At 43.5% G+C, this 25,322-nt stretch overlaps 1 long non-coding RNA gene and 5 other non-coding genes across 6 annotated transcripts; 5 read left to right on the forward strand and 1 right to left on the reverse strand.

The window, feature by feature from the left end:
- Positions 1 to 5,042: 5,042 nt before the first annotated feature.
- Positions 5,043 to 13,506, forward strand: LOC148806838 (uncharacterized). The gene is made up of 2 exons (XR_016089185.1): positions 5,043 to 5,325; positions 6,206 to 13,506. It is a non-coding gene; the product is annotated as an uncharacterized LOC148806838 (long non-coding RNA).
- Positions 13,507 to 18,843: 5,337 nt separating this feature from the next.
- On the forward strand, positions 18,844 to 18,917 carry trnan-guu (transfer RNA asparagine (anticodon GUU)). Its single transcript has one exon. It is a non-coding gene; the product is annotated as a tRNA-Asn (tRNA).
- A 1,502-nt stretch (positions 18,918 to 20,419) lies between these two features.
- On the forward strand, positions 20,420 to 20,501 carry trnas-uga (transfer RNA serine (anticodon UGA)). Its single transcript has one exon. It is a non-coding gene; the product is annotated as a tRNA-Ser (tRNA).
- Positions 20,502 to 22,027: 1,526 nt separating this feature from the next.
- On the reverse strand, positions 22,028 to 22,100 carry trnar-ucg (transfer RNA arginine (anticodon UCG)). Its single transcript has one exon. It is a non-coding gene; the product is annotated as a tRNA-Arg (tRNA).
- A 1,185-nt stretch (positions 22,101 to 23,285) lies between these two features.
- Positions 23,286 to 23,359, forward strand: trnan-guu (transfer RNA asparagine (anticodon GUU)). Its single transcript has one exon. It is a non-coding gene; the product is annotated as a tRNA-Asn (tRNA).
- A 1,537-nt stretch (positions 23,360 to 24,896) lies between these two features.
- trnas-uga (transfer RNA serine (anticodon UGA)) lies at positions 24,897 to 24,978 on the forward strand. The gene has a single exon. It is a non-coding gene; the product is annotated as a tRNA-Ser (tRNA).
- The last annotated feature ends 344 nt before the right edge of the window (positions 24,979 to 25,322 follow it).

Raw genomic sequence — 25,322 nt, forward strand, 5'->3', positions numbered from 1 at the left:
GTATAGTTATAGGACTTAAATGTAAAAAAGGTTGTAAATAACAATGATGCCCCCGCCTCTGCCTGAAAGACGCGGAAGGTAAAACAAACCATATCCAGGAGGAACTAGTTGGTTGAACAGGAGTCCATCGTTTTGTTTGTGCCATGTTTTGGTTAAACACAGAAGGTCCAGTTGTTTTTCTTTGATAATGTCACATAAAAGAAGAGCCTTGCTGTTAACGGAGCGGGTGTTGAGTAGCGCTGATCTGGCCAGTCTCGGGGATGCAGGGGGAAGCGGAGTGCGGTCCAGGTGCGGTAGTGAGAGGAGATTTTTTAGATCGGCGCCGGTACGTGATGGACTTACAGACTGCGCCGAAAGGCAGGGATAGAGACTCCGCAGGCAGACGAACGAAAAAAACGGCGTCCTGTGCTGCGATGGATGTAGCGAGTCGGTCGTAAAATCCCAGTAAAACGGCAGTAATCGAATGTGTCTTTGACCAGGAAGTAGCTTTGTTTTAGTTGAAGAAGTTGCAGTGCAGTGTACCTCAGAGACATGATCGATGAATCGAGACGGGAAGGAAATCCAGAGAAGGCGGTAGCAAGTGGTGAAGGTCTTCAGTTGAGTAAGTTCACAATGCAGTGGAAGTCGCATTTGTGAATTTGTAACGTGGAGCGGATAGCGTGAAGCGGATGAAAATAGATAAATTAGAAATCAGTGTAATCGAGGAGAAAAGGGAAAAAAAACTTAACTAAGTAGATAAAAATGAAAAACTGGTGAGAGGAACGGCAGCCAAATGCGCCAGCATTCCCTCTCGACCGGAACCAATGTTGAATGTTGACAAGTGCAACATAAATTGATATCTTTGTCTTCTAAGTATCTTAATAAACTTTCAGCATAGCTTTCTCCCCGTTTAGATTTATTTTTCTTAACTAGTATACTTTAGATCTTTTTTTCTGAACCGGGGAAAATCTGATCATGTTTCTCTATAACAATAATAAAAAACATTATTTTACATATCCCCTTTATGTGATATCACCTTAAGGACAGCACATACAAGGGTTAATTGCACAGTGGACCGCGGAAAGAAATAAAATAGTCTTCTTTAGGTGTGAGGGCAGGAGTGGATCGAAGAAGGCATAATCAGCAAATTAGGAAAACAAAGAACAGGACAGGTGAGACGTTTATCCAGAGAGCGAGTGATCAGAAAAAGAACAGCTGTTACGCCCAGGTTTTACGCTCTCTCTCTGCTGAATGACTAAAACTATTTTATTAAAAACGCGTTTGTGTTTGTCTGAGTATTTACTTTGTAATCTGTGGTTTACATCTACTGTATTGCTTTGCGATGCCACTTTTAAAGGTGATATGTAAAATAAAGTTTTTTATTATTGTTATAGAGAAACATGATCAGATTTTCCTGGTTCAGAAAAAAGACGATTAAAATCTGTAATCTTTCCACTTGTATGTCATCGGAAAATACAAGAAGTTTCTGCTTTCTGTAAGGGTGGTATCAAAAAGTAATCTAAGTGGTGAGAAGGCTGTGCTCCTCAAAGCGCTTTACAGGATAAAAACAATAACAACAATAGTGTTAAGCTGGGCAAACGATTTTTTTATAGAAATACAAAATGAGATATAATGATGTTCCGGCTAAGACATTAACGAGTACAACCCCCCTCTCTGCGCTAGTGCTGGCTGTAATGAATTAAACCGGTTTCACCGGTGTTGATGTAGAAAAAGTGATTCGGTTTATGAGCAATCTAATTACTTATTCGTTTAAAACGCTATATAAAATAAAGTTTATTATTAATTTGCTGGACAGAGCAGTGAACATTATTATGGATAAGACAAAGATAACGATCCTGATCAGTTTAGAAATCTGTGTACGTTGTAAGGTTTTTACTTCTTAAACTTTTAAAGTACACGTTTCGAATAGAAAGAAATCATCTTCCTGGTACAGTATGTATAGCAAACCAGCACGTCTTTTTTCTCCAATCAGAGGGGTTAGACGCTCGGTTAAAAGCAAAGGAGATTGTCTGTTATAGTGGACATAAAAACAAGAGTTCGCTGGCATTATATCCTAGAAGACACAGACCGGCGCCAGAACGGGAGAATGCCCGCAGCGTAAAAGAAAATGCCTGATGAACTAGGGATTGGACAGTTTCCAAGTGCTTGTACAGTCGATGGAAATGTTCAAATAAATGTGCAAAAGAAATAAACAAAATAATCATTTATTTCTTTATCATATTGGGTAGCTAATGTCCTCTCTTTGCTAGTTAGTGGCTGTGTTTCTGCGTTGGGTAGCAACGGGTGACTGTTCTCAGGCGGAAGATGTAAACAGCTTAATTTTTGTGTTAAATAATTTTTTAAAATTAAAATTCATTCTATACAGCAATCGCATATTTGGGTACCGTTTCATAAAACTTTCACGCTTAAAATGTTTAGGGAGAAATGGAAGACAGGTGTGTATTTTTTCTTTAAACTACCAAGACCAGCCATACACAGTACAGTTTACGTACATACAGTAATGTTTATGTTCCTAAATTAATATCGTTTATGACCTTCAGATGTGTTATGCTCCTCTTCTTTTTATGCTCAGCTACTAAAAGTTCCCTTTAGTGGTAAAATTCCATATAAATATTCAAAACTAAGCGGATTAAAATGTGCACAGTAAAGACATTAAATGATTAAATCTTTTCACTACCAACCAATGCACCACGAGTGCTCCTGTCGGTCATTTTGGCCAGCCAATCACTTACCGCGGTGCCCTACGGTGCCCCGCGGTGGCTTGTGGGTAGATTACCGTACCGCGGGTTTGTACCACGCATTTTGAATGGCTGCATCTGTAGGAGAACATTCCCACTCGTCCTAAAGTTCCCAAAATCCAGCACTGAGCGTAAACAAAGTGTCTTAGTAGCATGGGAATGCTAACCCTAACCCTAGCTGGAGTTTGAGCAATCCAGCACTGAGCGTAAAAAGATGAGTCAAAGTAACGTCTAATCGGATTAGTTTACTTAGAGCTGGTTCAGAGTTTGCTCAAGAGTTTACCTTTTACAGATGCCCCAATAGAACGTTGGGGGTGCACGCTTCAAGGCGCCTTACAGCTGTAGGGAGTGATTAGAGACGATTCGTGGCGTGTGCTTGTTCCCATATACTGTAGCCCCGGGTTGCAGTGCTAGGATGATGTACAATACCGCTTCGGCACGTAACAGCGTTATATGCAAGTGCGGGACGTGAGGGTTTTAGTTTGTTCCTTTTGTTTTGCTCTGCTTTGCTTTGTTTTGCTTTCCATCGAGTTGGTAAGAGCGTAAATAAAAAGGCGATTCCTGCGTCTAACACTAATGTAAGAGCTATTTCAAGTGCGGCGTGGTGCAGCTTTTAAAATGCTTGTGGGCATTTCTCTGTTGTTGATTCTTTTATTGCGTCTAACAAAGTGCCATTTTCATGTCCGGACGGGGAGACTTTATCATTCCAACATGAAGCCACCCTTAAGTCCTCTGAGGCGTGTCTGTCTGCAAGGCTTGTATTTTGGAAATGTTCTTTTGAAACGGAGAAAGACTTTGCAACAGGCTTCTGCCGGTGCCTCGCGAGCCACGTAAGATTGTAGCAAGAATGCAGCAGCAGTGGGGCTTGCTGTAGTTGTGGCCGAGTGGTTAAGGCAATGGACTAGAAATCCATTGGGGTCACTCTGCGCAGGTTTGAATCCTGCTGACTATGTTGTTTGCCTCCTGTCATTGTGTGCTGGCGTGAGCGAAGAAATGTGCCTTTCTGCTTTTCCTGGTGGTTTTAAAACGTGAAATCGCTTGTACCCGCTGCCTTGGAAATAAATTCTTCAGTGTCCGCGAACGGCATTTTGCAGCTGGAAGCAGATGTCGACGCTTTTTGCACTGAGCGGAAAAAAAAAGTGTCTTTTTTGGAGATCCTGACAGTGATCATTGGTGGTTCAGTGGTAGAGTTCTCGCCTGCCACACGGTAGGCCCGGGTTCGATTCCCGGCCAACACAGTGGATTTTGCAGCGAGCGGCTCCATCACTTGCATCCCCTTGCTACTCGCAACTGAAAACCCACTGAAGCTAAGCAGGTGTGAGCCAGCTCAGTACCCGGAAGAGGGTGAGCTACAGGGAAAAACAAAGCTTCCAGCTGGAAGCGGTGTTAATGGAGCCAGCGGTGGGGCGCTCGCCCTGAGGTCTGTGCGGGTCCCAATGCCCCAGTATAGTGACGGAGACGCTGTGTTGTAAAAGGGCGCTGTCTTTTGGATGAGATGTAAAACCGAGGTCATAGCGCTCTGTGGTCATTAAAAATGACCACCAAAACCTTTGACAAAAGCTCTTGGTAATTGATGGTCTTCAATTATGCTTCTCCTTTAGGTACATTTTAAATCAGCTGAAAAATGCTGTGAAATGGGGGGGCACTTCAGGCCAGTGTAGGATTTGGGTTACAAGAACCATTAAACCGCACAGAAAGCCCGTACACTGAATTGCATGGCTTTCTATTCAAAGGAGGACAAAAGAAATTCCCTGAGTTCAATTTTTTGCAGCACAGAGAGGACCACTGTCGTGAGGCCGGTTAGCTCAGTTGGTTAGAGCGTGGTGCTAATAATGCCAAGGTTGTGGGTTTGAGCCACGTATGGGCTAGGTCATTTCCTCCTATGTTACCAAAGCTGTTAGGTTTCTTTCCGTGGTGAGATGGGTTGTCATGCAAAACTGCCACATAGTGCTGTGAAATGGAAATCTAATAAGTAAATTGAGTCTTAAAATGTAGAGAGCTATGCAAAAAGTATGTTGGTGCTTTTAGAAAATATATTTCAAGGATGTAACTGCTGTGCTGCAGTACGAGCAGATTTTTAGAAAACAGTGCGTCAACACAGTACGCACTGTTTAGGTTACTTTAGAAGACAATGTACCAAAACAATATATGCTGTCTGGGTCATTAGATTAGCCAAAAGTAACTGATAAGCTTTGAAAAACAAATCTAGTGGTGCTTCTTCTTTCATTTTATGATGTAATCTGTTTTGTCTTAGGGAAAGGGGAAGTGTTAGAAGGGACAAAGTGCTGAGCTTTCTCTTACAGCACAACATCTTATAAAAACCCTGTACTGCTTGTAACAAATGGTGTCTCTGGTTGCACTTTGAAATAAAGACCTTACTCAGGTGAGAACTCTCTCTTGTGGCTTTCTTGATAGTTATATTTCCATGACAATTTGGGGGCTCGTCCGGGATCACAAACCTGAGCGCGGACGGATGCTGAAACTCCATCCTGGCCTGGACAATTTTAGCAAATTGGACGGACCTCGGAGGATAAACTGTTTGTCCTTCCAGAGACGTGTCTGGAGAATTCACTGCTGTCTGACGTCAGTAAGTGATCCTTTTAATGAACCTTTTGTTTTACGATTAAGAAATCTTGCTCTAACCCTGGGGCTTGAGTGAGTGAGTCTGGAACTCAAGTAAAAAGACGATTCAGAATATTTTCTGTGGTTTTGTTGCAGAGAAAGAGGAGGCCGGTGAGGATGTTCTCACGCGGGTTTGATGAGTCCAGGACTCATATAAAGAACTTATCTTAACACAGACGTGTGGTTTTTGCTCTGCGGAGTAGTTAATGTGATAAGGGTCTAAAGTAAGGCACCGATCGGTAAAAATGGGAAATGAAAATTCAAAGACGAAAACAGGACCGAGCGGTCCAGCGAAGTACATGTACAAAGAATTTGGAGGGGAATAAAGTGTCTTCCATCGTGGAGTAAGTTAGGTTTTCCAGAAAATGGTAGTTTTAGTACCAGGCAGATACAACAACTAGAAGAACAGTTAAAAGAAAAAGAGAAAAAGGGAATTAAGAAAGTCGACTGGAAGTGTTTTGTGTTGTGGAAAATTGAGGAGCAAGTTAGAGAAAGACAAAGTAAGTTAGGCAATAGTGGGAAGAAAACTGAAACGCCCATGAATATAGTGGGAAGAGAATATGGGTTAATATACTGTCAACCTTTTACTGATAATATGTCAGGATGGACAAATGAGAGATGGCCCTGTGCAGGTAGTTTTCAGCCATGGGCCATACGATTATTACACGAAACGACAGATTCACTTAACCCAGAGGGAGATCCCGGGTGGGATTTTGAGTACATGTGCAGATGTGTAAGTGTGTGGGAGGAATGTGCTAAGAGGCATTATTCAGGATGGGGTAAGAAACCTGAACAGATGATGTTGAGCACTACTAAAGTGTATCCCGAATTGGATTGTCTTGCAGTAACTATTGCTCCTGTGACTACCCTTCCGTCGCCTCCACCATATGGGGAGGGCCAACCGGCTTCACCGTATAATAGGCGACGGGATGAAAGAAAGGGTGACACGGAGGGGATGCTCTCACCGTCCCGCACAAGGAGAGGAGTGCGGTATGGTGGGGGTCGCTCCGCCGATCCTTCCGCCGTTCTGTGTCCCCAGTCCATGGAGGAGGGAGAGGGGGTGCTCCACATGCCAATGATTGAATGTCCTAATCCCCGCACCGGTGATAATGAGGAACCTACTGTCCTCGTTTATCGCCCATGGAAATTAACTGAGTTGGCGGCAGTTATTGGGGAGCTGCCAAACCCCAAAACCACTGGGCGTAAGTACACGACAGCCCTGAGACGGCTGGTAGCACAAACCAGACCCACGAGTGGAGAGCTAGAGACTATTTTTATAAAGACTTTGAAGCTTGATTATGGCAATGTAAGGGGAGATGGTCAAAATGAGTTTAGCCCTGACCACCCATACAGCAGCGATGCTGGCAGTGACTATCAGACCCAGCTTAATGCCATATGTCGCAGAATAGAGGCAAAATACTCGGGGAAAGTGGATTGGGTAGTGCTGAGGCGAAGTAACCAGAAACCCGGGGAAACCTGTAATGACTTTTTGGAGAGACTGACTCCTCTCTTCAGTAATCTTAGTGGCCTGCCTGAACCCCCAGCAGGAGGGGCAGGGTCAGTTTATAAAACCCAACTCACTAACCTTTTTGTAGAGTGACTGCTTCCAGAAATAGGTGGCATGGTAAAAGCTACCTGTATCGGCTGGGACACTCCCCGATTAGCAGAAGTATGTCGCCATGTTTATCATGCTGAAAGACAGCTCACAGACAAGAGAGAGCGAAAAGCCCGAAAGGATAATCATCAGCTTCACCAGCTGCAAATGGCTCAGTTACAGTTTTACCAGGGTGAGCAGAACAGAGGGAGAGGACAGCGCACCCGGCGAGGCCAAAGAGGAAGAAGCAGAAGCCCGAGAGGGGACTTCCAGACTTGCTTCAAGTGTGGACGGAAGGGACACTGGGCTCGTGACTGCCCCGAACATAACACAGCAAAACGAAGAAGCGACGGCAACAACTGGGATCTACCACCACCCCCTCCACCTGAGGTAACCGTGAGATCACCCTGGCAGTAGGAAAAAAGGGACTGACGTTCATCGCAAGCTGAGCTAGGGCCTGAGGGCACCGAGACTTTTATCTTACCTGCCCTCTCTCCCCCGTCTCAGCTACCCAAGGTCACTTTATACATAAATTGAGACCCATATGAATTTTTAGTGGATACCGGAGCCACACACTCATTATTCAGGGACAATATCTATAGGTTCGACCCCTCCTCAAAATCCATTTTTAACAATAGGAGTAACGGGACATCCCACAAAGTCTTATTTTACTGCACCCCTGACAGTGGAATGCCAGCAGCATGGGTTTGGGCCTGGTAACCACTCCTTCCTCCTTCCTAAAGAGTGCCCTGTTAATTTGTGTGGCAGAGATTTACTCTGCAAAATGGGCCTCACCGAATCGTCTGTTCAGAACAAGGGCTTGAGCTAACCCGCAATGAAGACTGCTTGCCACACACCATGTTATTACAACACTCATCCACAGTCCCTGACTACTATTACAGCTGGGACTTAGTGCAGGATGAGGAACAAACGCCACAACTTCTTTTACAAGAAATAAAAAGACTGTGGTCAGGCCAGGGTGATTTTCAGGACGTGAGTAATTTACATTGTACAGCAGAGGTTAGTTTTAGAGGTCCAGCTGAGGAATTTGAGATGGTGTGGTTCGGTGACGGACTGTGTAGTGATAAGATAAAAAGCAATGAGTATTTAATTTCGGCAGACTTTGCAGCATTAGCTATTAACTTAACAGAAGAGCAGAAGACACTTTATCGAGCGGGAACGCACCCTCATGTTTCCCTTGCTAAAGCATCAGGTTTTCGCTGGCAGGACGTGGGCAGTTTTGTCCAACGGTGTGTTGAAAGCTGCTCGTGGTCAGCTCCAGACTCTAGGAGAGTTAAATATAATGCCACCCTCCAGGCCAGTTGGTGCCCATACTCAGCGATCCTTCAAACCTGGAGGACAGTGCATCTCACGGCTCCAGATGATCAGATGGGTGCATTATTTGTGTCTACCCCTGTTGACACTTCCCATCCCGCACTAGAGGGGGTGCCCAGCTCCCTCTGGGCGGCTCACAAATATGATGTGGGATTAATAGAGGGGGCTTCCCCGCTCGAAGTAAAACCCAAGTCCACCTATGGGCCGAGTAAGCCCCAGTATCTGCTCAGGCCAGACGTTGAAGTTGGGCTCAAACCTGTGGTTGAACAGCTGGTCGCCGCAGGAATTTTGATTCCCTGCCCAACATCTCCCTGTAACACTCCACTGTTCCCCGTTAAAAAGGCTGATGGGGAATCCTGGCGCCCGGTACAAGATTTAAGAGCAGTAAATACACCCATATATGCTCGAGCTCCTGTAGTTCCAAATCCAACCACTATTTTGTCATCTATCTCCGGGGACTCAAAAGTTTTTTCTGTAATAGATTTGGCAAATGCATTTTTTAGTATCCCAGTACACTCTGAGTCCCAGTTCTGGTTTGCTTTCACGTTTCAAGGGAAAAAGTATACTTGGACTCGTATGCCTCAGGGGTATGCCGAGGCTCCTACTGTATTTTCCTCTGCATTGCAGTACTGTCTCTCAGGGTTTGGTTTTAAAAACGGTAGTACACTTGTGCAGTATGTTGACGATTTGTTGATTTGCTCTCCAAGTGAAAGCGCTTGCGTTCAGGATACTAAAGATCTTTTAAATTATCTTACCAGTACTGGAAATAAAGTTTCACTATCAAAGCTGCAGCTTGTAAAAAAGAATGTATGATATTTAGGTCATGACATTTCTGCAAATTCACGCTCAATTGGCACGGAGCGAATAAGTGCGATCCAAAAAATTCCAAAACCCTGCACCAAGAAGGAAATGATGTCCTTCTTAGGTTGCACAGGTTACTGTAGGGCGTGGATACCTGGGTATGCAAAAATAGCACAGCCATTGTCTGACATGGCGCACGCCTCAGGCCTGAATATGACTGACAGACTGACTTGGACTGAAGAAGGGGAAAACGCTTTTGGTGAACTCAAGACTGCACTGATGTCTGCCCCTGCATTGGGCATTCCTGATATGACTAAGGGGTTCACTTTATGTGTTGACGAGAAGTCTGGTTTCTACAGTGCTGTCCTTTTACAAGAACACGGAGACCGTCTTAAACCAGTTGCTTATTATTCTCAGCGACTTACCTCTGTAACCAGAGGCCTCCCAGCCTGCCTACGTGCTGTAGTGGCAGCAGCTGCAGCTGTCATGGCTTCTGCCTCTTTGGTTTGTTATCGTCCGCTGAAGCTTTTAGTTCCACATGCTGTGGCTTTCATCCTCCTTCAGAGTAAAACTTCACATTTCTCTTCCGCGTCTACTCTTCACTACCATCATGTCCTTTTATCTCTGCCACATGTTACTATCGAGCGATGCACAGTGTTAAACCCTGCAACCTTGTTGCCCACTCAGGACGAGGGGCGGCCATCACCTCTCAGGTAACCCCCAGGCAGGATCTCTCTTCTTCTCCCCTTCCTAACTCTGAGTTGCTCTTCTATGTTGATGGGTCAGCTCGTAAGGACCCGTCCACCGGATTGAGTCATGTTGGGTATGCAGTGGTCTCTGACCACTCCACTGTCGAGGCTGCTCGCCTCCCTTCGCATTTATCTGCCCAGGCAGCCGAACTTTTGGCTTTAACAAGGGCTTGTGTCCTGGCAACCGGAAAGTCAGTTACTATTTACACTGATAGTAGATACGCTTTTGGGGTTGTGCATGACTTCGGTACTCTCTGGAAGAATAGGGGGTTTCTCACATCACAAGGCACACCGATCCAACACTCCCTCCCGGTAAGCAATTTGCTCGAGGCTATTTTGTTGCCCAGCTCTATTGCAGTGTGCAAGTGTGCAGCACACACCCACTTGCTGGATGAGATTTCAAGAGGCAACTCCAGGGCCGATGCTGCAGCAAAGGCGGCTGCAGTATCCCCTTTTTCTTCTGCACTTTTACTTCCCCTTCTCAGCCCTGAGCCCGCAATGGCTTCACTATCTGACATGCAGGCCCTGGCCACTCCGGCTGAAAAGGCAGTCTGGAAAAGGTCTGGCTTGTTTTCTAATGGGGTCTGGCTAGGCCTGACGGGGAAACCATGTCTTCCCCGACATTTCTTCCCCTACATTGCTAAAGTGACACATGGGCGAGACCATGTGTCAAAAGGAGGGATGGTAAGTATGGTAAGTATGCAATGGGACACGAGGGGATTCACAACTTTTGCAGAGAAATGTTGTAATAAATGTCTCATTTGTGCACAAAACAATGTAGGATGAGGCACTAAAACTCAGGCCTTAGTGCACCCCATCCCAGATGATCCGTTTGATCACCTTATGATGGATTTTATTGAATTAACACCATGTAACGGATACAAGTACTGCCTGGTAATCGTAGACATGTTTTCTAGATGGGTAGAAGTTTTTCCCTGTAAACACGATGATGCTAAAAGTGTGGCTAAGCACTTGCTCCAAGATGTTATTCCCAGATGGGGAATTCCAGGAAAACTTAGCTCAGATAACGGTACCCATTTTGTGAACAATGTCATTACCTTTCTCGCAGATCACATGGGCATTGATTTAAAACAGCATTGTTCGTACCACCCTCAAAGTAGTGGAGCGGTGGAACGTGTAAATGGGACCATAAAAAATAAACTAACAAAAATGATGGCTGAAACAGGAATGAATTGGTTGACGTGCCTCCCATTGCATTGGTCTTGATGTATTTAAGGGCCAGGCCACATTCCACCATAGGACTCTCGCCACACAAGGTTCTTACTGGACGCCACATGAGAATAGGGCTTCCAGAAGTAAAGGGGGAGGCCACAGACCTCACCCACTTAGATGAGTGTTTGGTAGCATATTGCCGGAAAATGTCAAAACTTGTTAGTGATATTCATAAACAGGTTAAAGCTGCGATGCCTGCACCAGACCAGGACCTCTGCCATACACTCCAGCCAGGAGACTGGATTCTGGTGAAAGACTTCAGGAGAAAGAAGTGGTGTTCATCGAGGTGGAGGGGGCCGTGCCAGGGGCTGCTGACCACTGCCAGTGCTGTGAAAGTCGAGGAAAGGGTGCCCTGGATTCACGCTTCCCACTGTAAAAAGGTCACAAACAAACTGAACAAGGCGCAGGAGTGATGTCTCCACAAGGACAGATGGGGATCACCTGCTCGGGACTGATGTGCACAGCCTTTTTCCTTTTTATGTGGAAGCCTGTCACCACCCAGAAAGAGGAAGAATCTAAACGCGAAGCCTCTTTGTATACAAACTGGCTGAATGAAACAAACCATGAATAATGTGGGGGATATGAGTAATTTGTGGTACAAATTTATAAATCATACTGTAAAGTTAAAGAAATTTAATGCATCTTGTTATGTATGTGCTTTAATGCCTCATTCTACAGCCTCACCCATGCGACTTTTTCCCCGACCAGTTGGTAGTCACATTTCTGAATGTATAAGTCTAGTGGCAGGATTTCCAAAGCCAGACCCTAGATCTTTTCCCACCTTTACCATAACATATTTAACCTACTCAAAGGGGCATCCATATGCAAAAGGCCTGAAGAAAAATAAGTCTACTACAGTAGCATTAGGCTTCGTTTCTCCCAGTGATCCAGCAGTGCATTTTGCTATTCACTTCAATGTTGCCAGTAAAAAAGCAGAATGTCCTCCTTTGTGGGATTACCTAAAAAATCACATTACCTGGACTGCTTCTCCTGTTAAAGTAGCAGTTTACCTGCCTTCTAGGGTTAATCACTCTTATTGCTATGAAAACAAAGGTCGCGGCCCCTCAGTAGGAAAAAAAGGAGGCTGTAGCGCCACGGTTACTAACCATACTTTATCTGACGGAACTATGGTTTTGATGGATTGGTATTGGCAATGTGGTGCGAAAGTCTATGATAGCCTTCCTCCCCATTGGAGAGGAGTGTGTGCTCTAGTCACATTACACCACTCCATTCTCATTGTCCCAGTAAACTCTTATTTGTTAAATTCAATGAAGCCCCTTCAGAGGGAGTCAAGGGTTAAACGTGCTCTCAGTTGGGCTGACAGATATGGTCCAGATATATCTAAAATACCAGAGGACAATAGACTATTTACTGCAGCTGAAATGATTTTTTCCTCAGGACTGAGTATTCAGGCAGTAGCTAATGCCCGCTGGTTACAAATTACTCGCTATGAAATGTACTCTTTTATTAATATCACGTTAGAAGGCTTAGACGCTTTCAAACAAGAATTAAGGAGAGTTAGATTAATGGCACTTCAGAACAGGTTCGTGCTGGACCTTCAATTGCAACATCTGGAGGAGTCTGTGCTTTAGTAGGAGACTACTGTTGTACATATATTCCATCAAATGACGATGATTACGGAAATCTTACGCTCGCTATTCAGCATTTGAAAGAACTGAAAGACAAGGTGAACAAAGAAAGAGGCATTAAAGATACACCGGCTTTTCTCTCCTGGTGAGAATCACTGTTTGGGCAAGGGGGAATGTTTTTCTTTAAGTTACTAACACCGATTATAGGGGCTGTGATACTTGTCTTCCTGTTTTTATGTTGCTGTATGACATGTATTATTCCAATGCTTTGAAATATGGTAATGAATATGTTTACGCATCAGTATGTTCTGATAAAAATGCAAGAATCTGAAGTATGGGATCCTCCTGGGAATCCATATGAAGAATCTAACTTTTAACCATTTTCAAGAATAAAAAGGAGGGAATTGAAATGGAAATCTAATAAGTAAATTGATTCTTAAAATGTAGAGAGCTATGCAAAAAATATATTGGTGCTTTTAGAAAATATATTTCAAGGATGTAACTGCTGTGCTACAGTACGAGCAGATTTTTAGAAAACAGGTTACTTTAGAAGACAATGTACCAAAACAATATATGCTGTCTGGCTCATTAGATTAGCCGAAAGTAACTGATAAGCTTTGAAAAACAAATCTAGTGGTGCTTCTTCTTTTGTTTTATGATGTAATCTGTTTTGTCTTAGGGAAAGGGGAAGTGTTAGAAGGGACAAAGTGCTGAGCTTTCTCTTACAGTGCAACATCTTATAAAAACCCTGTACTGCTTGTAACAAATTGAGTCTCTGGTTGCACTTTGCAAAGTGGCAGCAGGGCTCCCAATATTGCAATATTGAAATAAAGACCTTACTCAGGTGAGAACTCTCTCTTGTGGCTTCCTTGATACAGATGCAGCCATTCAAAATGCGCGGGCGATACCGCATTATTTTCCGGTATGCTGTACGCAGTCTACCGCAAGCTACCGGTAAATACCGCGAGTTACCGGTAAATACCGCTAGCAAAATAATAGTATCCGGAATTTCCGCAAGGTGGAGCTAATAAAGCTCAACCTCTCATGTTTGAGCTGTAGCCATCAAAGTCTTTAACGAAGATATTAATAATAGTATTAATAATAAATGACCTTGGACAAGCTGTAAACTCAAAGTATTGCCCTGGTCCACATTCTTTTTTTCATTGACCGTCTTTGTAAAAGTAACGCCACAGCATTTCGCAATCACGCATTTTTTTCCAATCATGCAAAGTACAGTGATTCACCATGCCTTTCACATGCTCATAAAAGAGATTGATTTAGGGACATAAACATATTACCGTATGCAAACTGTACTGTATACAGTATGTATATGTATATTTAATGTCTTAACTGTGCCCGTTTAAGTATTGAATATTCATATCTAATTTTACCACTGAAGGGAAATCTTAGTAGCTGAGCATAAAAACAATAGGAGCATACTGCAACGCGTGTGAAGGCCATAAACGATATTAATTTTGGAACATAAACATACAGTATATGGCTGGTCTCGGTACTTTAAAGAAAACATACACGAAACATGGTTTCATTATGACCAGAATCTTGAGATATTTTTAACTTGATTTACAGTATTTGAGAGGTATGTCTTAACACCGATACTACAGTGCTTAAGTACTACTCACGTATATGTTTCTAGGTTTATATTATGCATTTCATACGGTCAAATTACTTTTGAGCAACTAATAAGAAGCGCGAAACGGTATGCGTTTTACTTTCGTTTCGTGCTGGGACCCGTGGATTGATTAGAGATATCAAGTACATACAAGTCATTTTTTAAATGTTGTAGTTCGTCTTGAAAAAATGTTACGAGTACATCATCTATCAACAATTACACAGGTTCTGTTTCCATATTGCGGATTTTGGTTACGTAATATTATTTTCTAGATTTCACGTTGTGAATATATGATTTGGGCAAACAGAGCCGCAAAGAAGTACATTATGGGTTGTTGTTTTTTTTTGCAGTTTTATCTAGAACAAGCGATGCTTAAACCTTTGTCTGATTCTTGTGAAACTATCCACACGACAGTTACAGTACCTAGGAGTTGACTTCAGTGATGTCACTGATGGGATGTTTCTAAAAATCCATCCTCTGTAAAACGTCTTCTCTAGTTGTCCTGCATATGTATTCGCTAATGAAGCTGTGTGTTCTGAGCCTGGATCTCTACATTTCTGTATGAACCACCTTAGAGGGCTAAAGACAGCTTGTGTTTAAATTGAGTGTAAGGCAATTTATGCTTCTAAAGTCATGGTCAGCATTTTTGTACTGTGCTGTAAACTTGTTCTGTGCCTAGTCACATTATTTTATAGCGTTTTCATAGCGTTATCAAATCTGGTGGCGCTGTGTTAGTTTCCTGACTCCCATGTCACATGGTCTGTGATTGTAACCTGTAATACCGGTTTAATTCGTCACAGCCAGCACTCCGGTTGTAAAGTAGAAGCAGGCGAGATTTCCAGCGAAAAACACCTCCCCCTTCTTCAGGTGTGAGGGTCTTCTGCTCAGAATGAAACGCTAAAATGTAATGTAGGCTCTGAATGGGTTCTGACTTGCTTTAACAAAATATGTTTACAAATCCTTTCACCTGGCATTTTCGTAGTTAGAAATTATGGAACGCTCTGTTAAAAGCAAGGGAGTTTTTATGTCCGTTGCAGTTCTTTTGCAACATGAATATAATTATATCGTTATTAATTTCTTGAGATACGCGATTCCATATTATATTCCCTTTTAATCAAATTCTAAAAGTATGCTTGTTGACTCCGGTATCGCGTTAGTTAAAGACTTCGATGCTTAAAATGTTTAGGAGAAATGGAATACTGGTGTGTATGTTTTCTTTAAAGTACCGAGACCAGCCATATACTGTATGTTTAAGTTCCAAAATTAATATCGTTTATGGACTTCACACGCGTTGCAGTATGCTCCTATTCTTTTTATGCTCAGGCACTAAGTAAAAGGAGATGCTTCATATTGCTTGACTAATTTTAAAAACTAAGTTAGAAATGCAGACGCTCCCTCGGTGCGCTGCTCTGGTGCGCCGGCTCTTACACAGTGCCTGTCTGCCGTAAGCGTTACAATATACATACCCAACACTGCTTGTACCCATCTGTCATGCAAATAAAACACCTTGAATTGAATTGAATTGAGGGGAGAGGGGGGAATACTAAAGGCAATACTGGCTCAATACCCTCGATGGGCTTTGACGTGCTAATGCGTTGGTTTAACAGTCCGGGTGTGGCAGGCTTCCAATGTCAACTCGACTCGATTGGAAGACAATGAACGTATTTTGTGATATTTAGAAATATAAATTTGTTTGGTGCGAGTGAGGTTTTATTTAATCTCTGACCAAGGGAAACGTTTCATTTTTTCAAAGAAATGTTTGTTAAAAAATAAAGTCATAGTTCTATGGGATTCAATCACAGACCATGTGACAAGGGAGTCAGGAAACTACTCTAACACACAGCGCCACCGGATTTAATAACGCAATAAAAACGCTATAAAATAATGTGACTAGGCACAGAAAAAGTTTACAGCACAGTACAATAATAAATGCTGACCATGACTTTAGAAGCATAAATTACCTTACACTCAATTTAAACACAAGCTGTCTTTCTGTATGAACCTCTAAGCTGGTTCATACAGAAAATGTAGAAATGCATTAGCCTGATTATGATTAAAAAACACATAATTAAACACGCGTTTGCGATTTAAATCAGAACACGATTTAAATCAATATAAATGTTTATATTGTAACGCATACTGTCCAGCCTCCATTTCTCTATAAAAATTTACTCTGTTGCACACACACACACAATAGAAGGAGGAACCGCTGTCAGAAGGGAAGATATGTTCAAAATATCGCAAATATCGTTCATGTTGCGATATTTTGAAATATAAAAGTCAATTTATTGTCCATAATATCGCTATTCTATTTTTTCGAAGAAATGTTTGTTAAAAGAAAAGTCCGGCACCAGCTGGATTCGATCACACAACCTCCCAGTTGCTAGTCACGCACCTAGACCAGTCGGCTAGAAGACAGCTCGCATGAACAGGCAGGCGAAAAAGCCCTACACAGCCCTGTCGCAGCACACGAATACCGTTATTAAATTCTTTAGATACGCGATTCCATATTATATTCCCTTTTAATCAAATTCTAAAAGTATGCTTGTTGACTCCGGTATCATGTTAGTTAAAGACTTCAAAGCTTAAAATGTTTAGGGAGAAATGGAATACTGGTGTGTATTTTTTTCTTTAAAGTACCAAGACCAGCTACAGTATATACTGTATGTTTATGTTCCAAAATTAATATCGTTTATGGCCTTCACACGCGTTACAGTATGCTCCTATTCTTTTTATGCTCAGCTACTAAGATTTCCCTTCAGTGGTAAAATTCAATATCTACAACGGGCACAGCAAAGACGTTTTTACTGTAAGTCTTTCTACGACAGACCAACGGACCACGAGTGCCCCTGTCGGTCAACCAATCACGTACTGCGGTGCCACGCGTCATCTTGCGTCATACTGAGCGACGTCACCTGCGGTACGTGTCTGTGACGCGCACTTTGAATGGCTGCATCTGTAGGTAAATTTCCACGACAGCCGACAGACAAGAGTGTTGCGGGAGAAGAGAAAAGTGTTTGAAGATTTAAGTGTCTTAGGTGGAGCCAAAATAAACTGTGACAAATGCAAGTGGGAGGATTTCCAATGCTTAATATGGTAAAAATAAGCGGAAGTTATCTGCCGGTCCTGCACAGTCTGCCATACTTTTGTCATATAAAGTGAAACTAGGTGTCGAACTGGAGCCTCACCTTTTGCATACAGATGCAGCCATTCAAAACAAGATGGCGATACCGCATTATTTATTTATACATCGAGTGTCACATTAAATGACAAAAATGAAGAGAGTTAAAGCAGCTGGAGAGGTTTTCTTACAACTTTTGAGCTGACACAGTTTTGGAAAATGTTTCCTTCACGCTGCACTGTACAACATAGGCAGCCAAGAGTCTCCAAAACAAAACAGAATTGACAGATAGGAGAAAATTCCCACTCGTCCTAAAGATCCCAAAATCCAGCACTGAGCGTAAACAAAGTGTCTAAGTAGCGTGGGAATGCTAACCCTAACCCTAGCTGGAGTTTGAGCAATCCAGCACCGAGCTAAAAAGATAAGTCAAAGCAACGTCTAATCGGATTAGTTTCCTTAGAGCTGGTTCAGAGTTTGCTCAAGAGTTTACCTTTCACAGATGCGTAAAGAAGAATTTTAGGGGTAACAACTCAAGGCGCCTTACAGTTGTAGGAAGTGATTAGAGACGATTCGTGGCGTGTGCTCGATCCCATATACTGTACGCCCCGGGTTGCAGTGCTAGGATGTAGTACAATACCGCATCAGCACGTAACAGCGTTATATGCAAGTGAGAGACGTGAGGGTTTCATCTTGCAGGCTCTACTTCTCTCCTGTAGAAGTAAAGCAGGGCGAGCTTTCGCTCCGGTAAATTAGGTCACGTGTCATCTTCAATCACTTCTAAACACAACATTTGCTGGTGCTAGCTTTCCCCATGAAAAGAGACATTTCCCTTACAGTACATGACATATCGTTTTTTTTCTATCAATAAGTATAGAAATAAAACAAAAGAAAAAACGGTGTCGCCAAAGAATGCCCAGCTCTGTCGCCTTGGGGAGGTGTCAACGGCATTGAGCTCCTTGGACATGAAAAGTGCCAGATAAATGCCATTTCTCATCATTTCTCTTGGCGTCAGTTCTGCTATTAAATGGGACGGAGGCAAGGGGCTCAGAGAGCAGGTTAAGTGCACACCGAACGCAGATGTGTCCAAGTGTCTGTAAAAGCGCGGTGCTCCGCTGGCGCTGTTTCCTAGTGGCTTAAAGTGCCTGCCTGGAAAGCAGGCGATCCTGGGTCTGGATACCAGCGGTGCCTCGCTCTGTGTCTTGTTGTGCCGAATGTATCATTTCAGACAAACATGCACAGCTTGGTTCAGTTTAATGCAAGAATTAATTTCCTTTCTGGAAGAACTTGTTTTTGAAGAAATCCATACAGCTTGTGAAAGATGAAATCCATTTCTTGGTTGTCAGTGGAAAAATATCGCCGGCTGCAAGAAGCGCAAGTGATTGTTTTCCTTGACCATAAACCTGCAAATGTAGGGAGCACAAAAGGCCATCAGTCTCTGTGGCGCAATCGGTTAGCGCGTTCGGCTGTTAACCGGAAGGTTGGTGGTTCAAGCCCACCCGGGGACGCATGTCTCAGTTTTTCCAATGTAAACATCATCACCGCTAAAGAAGATGGCGCAGAAGGCTCCACAGCCGAAACGTGGTGCTTCTTTTCTTCTCTTTTCAGCATGGAGTAAACCTTTGCTTGATCCTTTGCAGCCTACGCATGCTGACACAGCTACCTTTCTCTTAACGCGCCTCAATCATTATTCACCAAAACGATCAGCAGAATATGTCGCCTTTGTGGTGATGTCACTCCTCTGCTTCACAAATGTCCTTAGTGACGGGCCATTTCTTTCGGCCATTTTTCCGGAGCGGTTATTGATTGCTCCATCATTTCCCTCATGCTTTCCATCACTAGATTGAAAAAAAAAAACAGAAACAGGACGACAGGACGACAATCAAATTGCAAAAACTCATCAAAGCACTCGATAGAGTATTTGAATCCACAAGTAGCTACGAGCAACTTTGTCCTGGCTTGCATGAAAGTCGGAAAATGTCAAAAAGAAAAAGATGGTGGCTTTTTCATATTCGTTCTTTTATTTTTAGTTCGTTGGCTCTTCTGTCCATTGTCCTCCTGCCTGGCTCTTGACCTGTGACTGTCTGAACGCACACAGTAGACTTTCAGGTGGGGGATTTGTCCTGAGCCTCTGTGAAAGACCCACCCACCCCCATAAATAACTGCTCTAGAAACACATGAATGCAAAACTAAACCACAGCTTAAAGAGGAGCTCCAACTCAGTGCCATACTAATGTAAACGAAGTAATACTAAGACATGCTCTTATGGATTTGTCTTACCTTGAGATATGTAATTGGATTTCAGGATTAACTTCCACATTCAATGTACTGGTGATTGTTTGCCTGGTCAGTACCTGGGTGGGAGACCTCCAGCGAACAATTAAGCTTGCTGCTGGAAGTGGTGTTAAGAGACTCTTAGGATCTTCCAGAGCTGGCTCAAACATTGCTCAAGAGTATACCTTTCACAGATGCGCAAAGATGAATGATGGGGGTGCACGCTTCAAGGAGCCTTCCAACTGTAGGGACTGATTAGAGACGATCCGTAGCGTGTGTTCGTTTCCATAAAGGCCCCGTGTCTCAACGGTAGGACGGAGTCAAATACTGCCTCGACACGTAACAGCATTATATTAAACCGCAGGACTTGAGGGCTGTTTTGTTTGAATGTTCAAGGCATTCGTAAGAGCGTAGGTCAAGGGCCATTCGTGCATCTCCTGTAACTCGAGTAAAAATGCTATTCAAAGTGCAGTGACTGAAATCGTCGTCCACATTTCTCCGTTGTTGATTTCTTTCTGTCTAAGAAAGTTCTATTTTCATGTCCGAACAAGGAGACTTTATCATTCCAACTTGAAGCCACCCTTAAGTACTCTGAGGTGTGTGTGTCTGCTTGCACTTTTGGCGTAAAAGGTTTCTTAAACGGAGAGCGAACTTGAAAAAAGTTGCCGCCTCCGCCGCCGCCGCCTCGCACTCCCTGTTCGATTGTAGCAAGAAGGCAGCGGGCACAGTGCTTGCTGTAGTCGTAGCCGAGTGGTTAAGGCGATGGACTTGAAATCCGTTGGGGTCTCCCCACGCAGGTTCAAATCCTGCTGACTACGGCGTTCTTTGCATTTGGTCGCGTGTGTGAAAAAGGACCAGCGCCGTTTTGTTTTCGCTGGGGCCTTTAACACTCTAAATCGCCTGGACCCGCTGCCTTGGAAATCGATTCTTCAGCACCCACGAGTGACGCTTTGCGGCTGGACGCAGATAATGATGCTTTTTCTGCAACCAGCTTTCCAGCAGCTCCGTACTGAACCCGTTCTCCATTGCAACATAGCGGAGGCTCTTCACGTCTATAGCAAGGCTGTGTAGGACCGCATACGCCACAGTGACTTTTACACAGACCACATGAAAGGCAAGCAAAATACAGTTTTAAAATTCCAAACACTCACAAGGTCAGAGGAACAGCGATGACCTGAACAGATCTGTTACAGAAGTCTAGGTTGACCTTTTTAGAGCTGTAATTGTATTTTTGTTTAATAGAAGATCAAATCCACTCCCATGTACCAGCACCTTACAGTTTATTGATGTTAATTGTGTTTAAGTAATAAGATTGCTAACGGTGTTGGACTTTAGCTGGTGTTTTTTAGAACAAATTGCTTACTCTTCTGTAAGGAATATGCAGTACGCGCCTTTGTCAGTCATTGCTCACCATACCTGTAACTTTCTTATCTAACTCACTACCTCAAATGGTGAAGGTCCACAAACATAAATGAAAAAAAAAACCCTTGTTGTAGATGAGGTGCACAAAAAAGCAGCCCCTGATAGTGTATAACACATTTATACTATTGCAGAGACACATGTAACACATATATATACTGTATATATATGAAACAGAAACAGGAATCACTTACTCACCTGAAGAATCTCTGTAGGAATATCTAGCATTTATCAATGGAAATAAAAGCTGCTTTAATACAGTGCATGTTCAAACTCAAACCCTCAGCTGCTGTTCTTGTTTGTTTTGTGACAAATTGCAACTGAGCATCGCATGAGCAGTTACGTACCCTTATCTGTTAGGGAATTTCAAGGGATGAGTTAGGTCAGAATGGGTAGGCTGCAAAACAACAAGTAAAGAGTTATTCCAAGATGAAACGTTGTGGCGGTTTTCTTATCTTTTCAGCATGGACTAAACTTTTACGCGTTCCTTATATGCTATATATGTATATATTAGCACCAATGTCGTTCTTAAAAACTAACATGAAATTGTCAGGGACATTCAGCTATATACAAAGAAGAGACAGACAAAGTAATAATTCTATATTAACGTGGCCTACATATTGACGCAATGATCAAACTAACTGACATGTTCTGATTCAGATCCCCTGCAGTTCATGCTAATTAGAACAATAGCAATGCTGAGTCCTCCCCACCCTACTGAGCACAAACTCAGCTGCTCTCCAGTTCTGTTCTGCATGTTTTTTCATTGCAATTGAGCTCGGAGCTGGAGATGATCTCCATACAGTACTGTGTTAACTAGCCCGCACTTGCGTGCTAATTTACTGGTTGTGGCAAATGTTTTTCTCTAGTTCATTTACATGAAGGCAACCTGTTATCGAGGAACCTGAGAGGTTTAAAAGCCTCACGAGCCAGGCAGGACTCGAACCTACAATCTTCTGATCCGAAGTCAGACGCGTTATCCATTACGCCACTGGCCCACGTGACACGCACTTGCACTCCACCACAGAGAGCTCTACACTGCTACTAGTAGTACACTTCCCCATCTAAATTTTCAAAGCAAGAAACTTGTGTTTCCTACTATTTTTAACAGGTTTAAAATATCATCTCCTTAAAACAGAAAAAGTGTTGATGTGTCGTGCTGAAATTCAGATTGATTTTGAATTCAAAGAAAAAACGTTTACTTCCAAAACACCGTGAAATTGTCACATCTTGCAGACAATAGGTGTATTCCATGTTGAAAAGAGAAGAAAGAAAACCATGGAGCCTTTTACAGGTGTGAGGCTTCTTCAGGTGTGAGAAGACCTCACGGCCGAAACGTTGTGTTTCCTTTCTTCTCTTTTCAGCATGCAATAAACCTATTACTTGTTCCTTTGCAGCCGAGGCATGTTAACGTAGCTCCCCAGCTGAACATCTTGCAGACTCTACTTCTCTCCTGTAGAAGTAAAGCAGGGCTTGCTGGGTGAGCTTTTGCTCTGGTAAATTAGGTCACGTGTCATGTTCAATCACTTCTAAACACAACATTTGCTGGTGCTAGCTTTCCCCATGAAAAGAGACATTTCCCTTACAGTACATGACATATCGTTTTTTTTCTATCAATAAGTATAGAAATAAAACAAAAGAAAAAACGGTGTCGCCAAAGAATGCCCAGCTCTGTCGCCTTGGGGAGGTGTCAAGGGCATTGAGCTCCTTGGACATGAAAAGTGCCAGATAAATGCCATTTCTCATCATTTCTCTTGGCGTCAGTTCTGCTATTAAATGGGACGGAGGCAAGGGGCTCAGAGAGCAGGTTAAGTGCACACCGAACGCAGATGTGTCCAAGTGTCTGTAAAAGCGCGGTGCTCCGCTGGCGCTGTTTCCTAGTGGCTTAAAGTGCCTGCCTGGAAAGCAGGCGATCCTGGGTCTGGATACCAGCGGTGCCTCTCTCTGTGTCTTGTTGTGCCGAATGTATCATTTCAGACAAACATGCACAGCTTGGTTCAGTTTAATACAAGAATTAATTTCCTTTCTGGAAGAACTTGTTTTTGAAGAAATCCATACAGCTTGTGAAAGATGAAATCCATTTCTTGGTTGTCAGTGGAAAAATATCGCCGGCTGCAAGAAGCGCAAGTGATTGTTTTCCTTGACCATAAACCTGCAAATGTAGGGAGCACAAAAGGCCATCAGTCTCTGTGGCGCAATCGGTTAGCGCGTTCGGCTGTTAACCGAAAGGTTGGTGGTTCAAGCCCACCCGGGGACGCATGTCTCAGCTTTTCCAATGTAAACATCATCACCGCTAAAGAAGATGGCGCAGAAGGCTCCACAGCCGAAACGTGGTGCTTCTTTTCTTCTCTTTTCAGCATGGAGTAAACCTTTGCTTGATCCTTTGCAGCCTACGCATGCTGACACAGCTACCTTTCTCTTAACGCGCCTCAATCATTATTCACCAAAACGATCAGCAGAATATGTCGCCTTTGTGGTGATGTCACTCCTCTGCTTCACAAATGTCCTTAGTGACGGGCCATTTCTTTCGGCCATTTTTCCGGAGCGGTTATTGATTGCTCCATCATTTCCCTCATGCTTTCCATCACTAGATTGAAAAAAAAAAACAGAAACAGGACGACAGGACGACAATCAAATTGCAAAAACTCATCAAAGCACTCGATAGAGTATTTGAATCCACAAGTAGCTACGAGCAACTTTGTCCTGGCTTGCATGAAAGTCGGAAAATGTCAAAAAGAAAAAGATGGTGGCTTTTTCATATTCGTTCTTTTATTTTTAGTTCGTTGGCTCTTCTGTCCATTGTCCTCCTGCCTGGCTCTTGACCTGTGACTGTCTGAACGCACACAGTAGACTTTCAGGCGGGGGATTTGTCCTGAGCCTCTGTGAAAGACCCACCCACCCCCATAAATAACTGCTCTAGAAACACATGAATGCAAAACTAAACCACAGCTTAAAGAGGAGCTCCAACTCAGTGCCATACTAATGTAAACGAAGTAATACTAAGACATGCTCTTATGGATTTGTCTTACCTTGAGATATGTAATTGGATTTCAGGATTAACTTCCACATTCAATGTACTGGTGATTGTTTGCCTGGTCAGTACCTGGGTGGGAGACCTCCAGCGAACAATTAAGCTTGCTGCTGGAAGTGGTGTTAAGAGACTCTTAGGATCTTCCAGAGGTGTCTGTCCAATAGCACTAGTTGCCTTAGAGCTGGCTCAAACATTGCTCAAGAGTATACCTTTCACAGATGCGCAAAGATGAATGATGGGGGTGCACGCTTCAAGGAGCCTTCCAACTGTAGGGACTGATTAGAGACGATCCGTAGCGTGTGTTCGTTTCCATAAAGGCCCCGTGTCTCAACGGTAGGACGGAGTCAAATACTGCCTCGACACGTAACAGCATTATATTAAACCGCAGGACTTGAGGGCTGTTTTGTTTGAATGTTCAAGGCATTCGTAAGAGCGTAGGTCAAGGGCCATTCGTGCATCTCCTGTAACTCGAGTAAAAATGCTATTCAAAGTGCAGTGACTGAAATCGTCGTCCACATTTCTCCGTTGTTGATTTCTTTCTGTCTAAGAAAGTTCTATTTTCATGTCCGAACGGGGAGACTTTATCATTCCAACTTGAAGCCACCCTTAAGTACTCTGAGGTGTGTGTGTCTGCTTGCACTTTTGGCGTAAAAGGTTTCTTAAACGGAGAGCGAACTTGAAAAAAGTTGCCGCCTCCGCCGCCGCCGCCGCCTCGCACTCCCTGTTCGACTGTAGCAAGAAGGCAGCGGGCGCAGCGCTTGCTGTAGTCGTGGCCGAGTGGTTAAGGCGACGGACTTGAAATCCGTTGGGGTCTCCCCGCGCAGGTTCAAATCCTGCCGACTACGGCGTTCTTTGCATTTGGTCGCGTGCGTGTGTGAAAAAGGACCAGCGCTGTTTTGTTTTCGCTGGGGCCTTTAACACTCTAAATCGCCTGGACCCGCTGCCTTGGAAATCGATTCTTCAGCACCCACGAGTGACGCTTTGCGGCTGGACGCAGATAATGATGCTTTTTCTGCAACCAGCTTTCCAGCAGCTCCGTACTGAACCCGTTCTCCATTGCAACATAGCGGAGGCTCGTCACGTCTATAGCAAGGCTGTGTAGGACCGCATACGCCACAGTGACTTTTACACAGACCACATGAAAGGCAAGCAAAATACAGTTTTAAAATTCCAAACACTCACAAGGTCA

Source organism: Atractosteus spatula, unplaced genomic scaffold, assembly GCF_055471065.1.
Source record: "Atractosteus spatula isolate fAtrSpa1 unplaced genomic scaffold, fAtrSpa1.hap1 Scaffold_47, whole genome shotgun sequence".
Lineage (NCBI taxonomy): Eukaryota > Metazoa > Chordata > Actinopteri > Semionotiformes > Lepisosteidae > Atractosteus > Atractosteus spatula.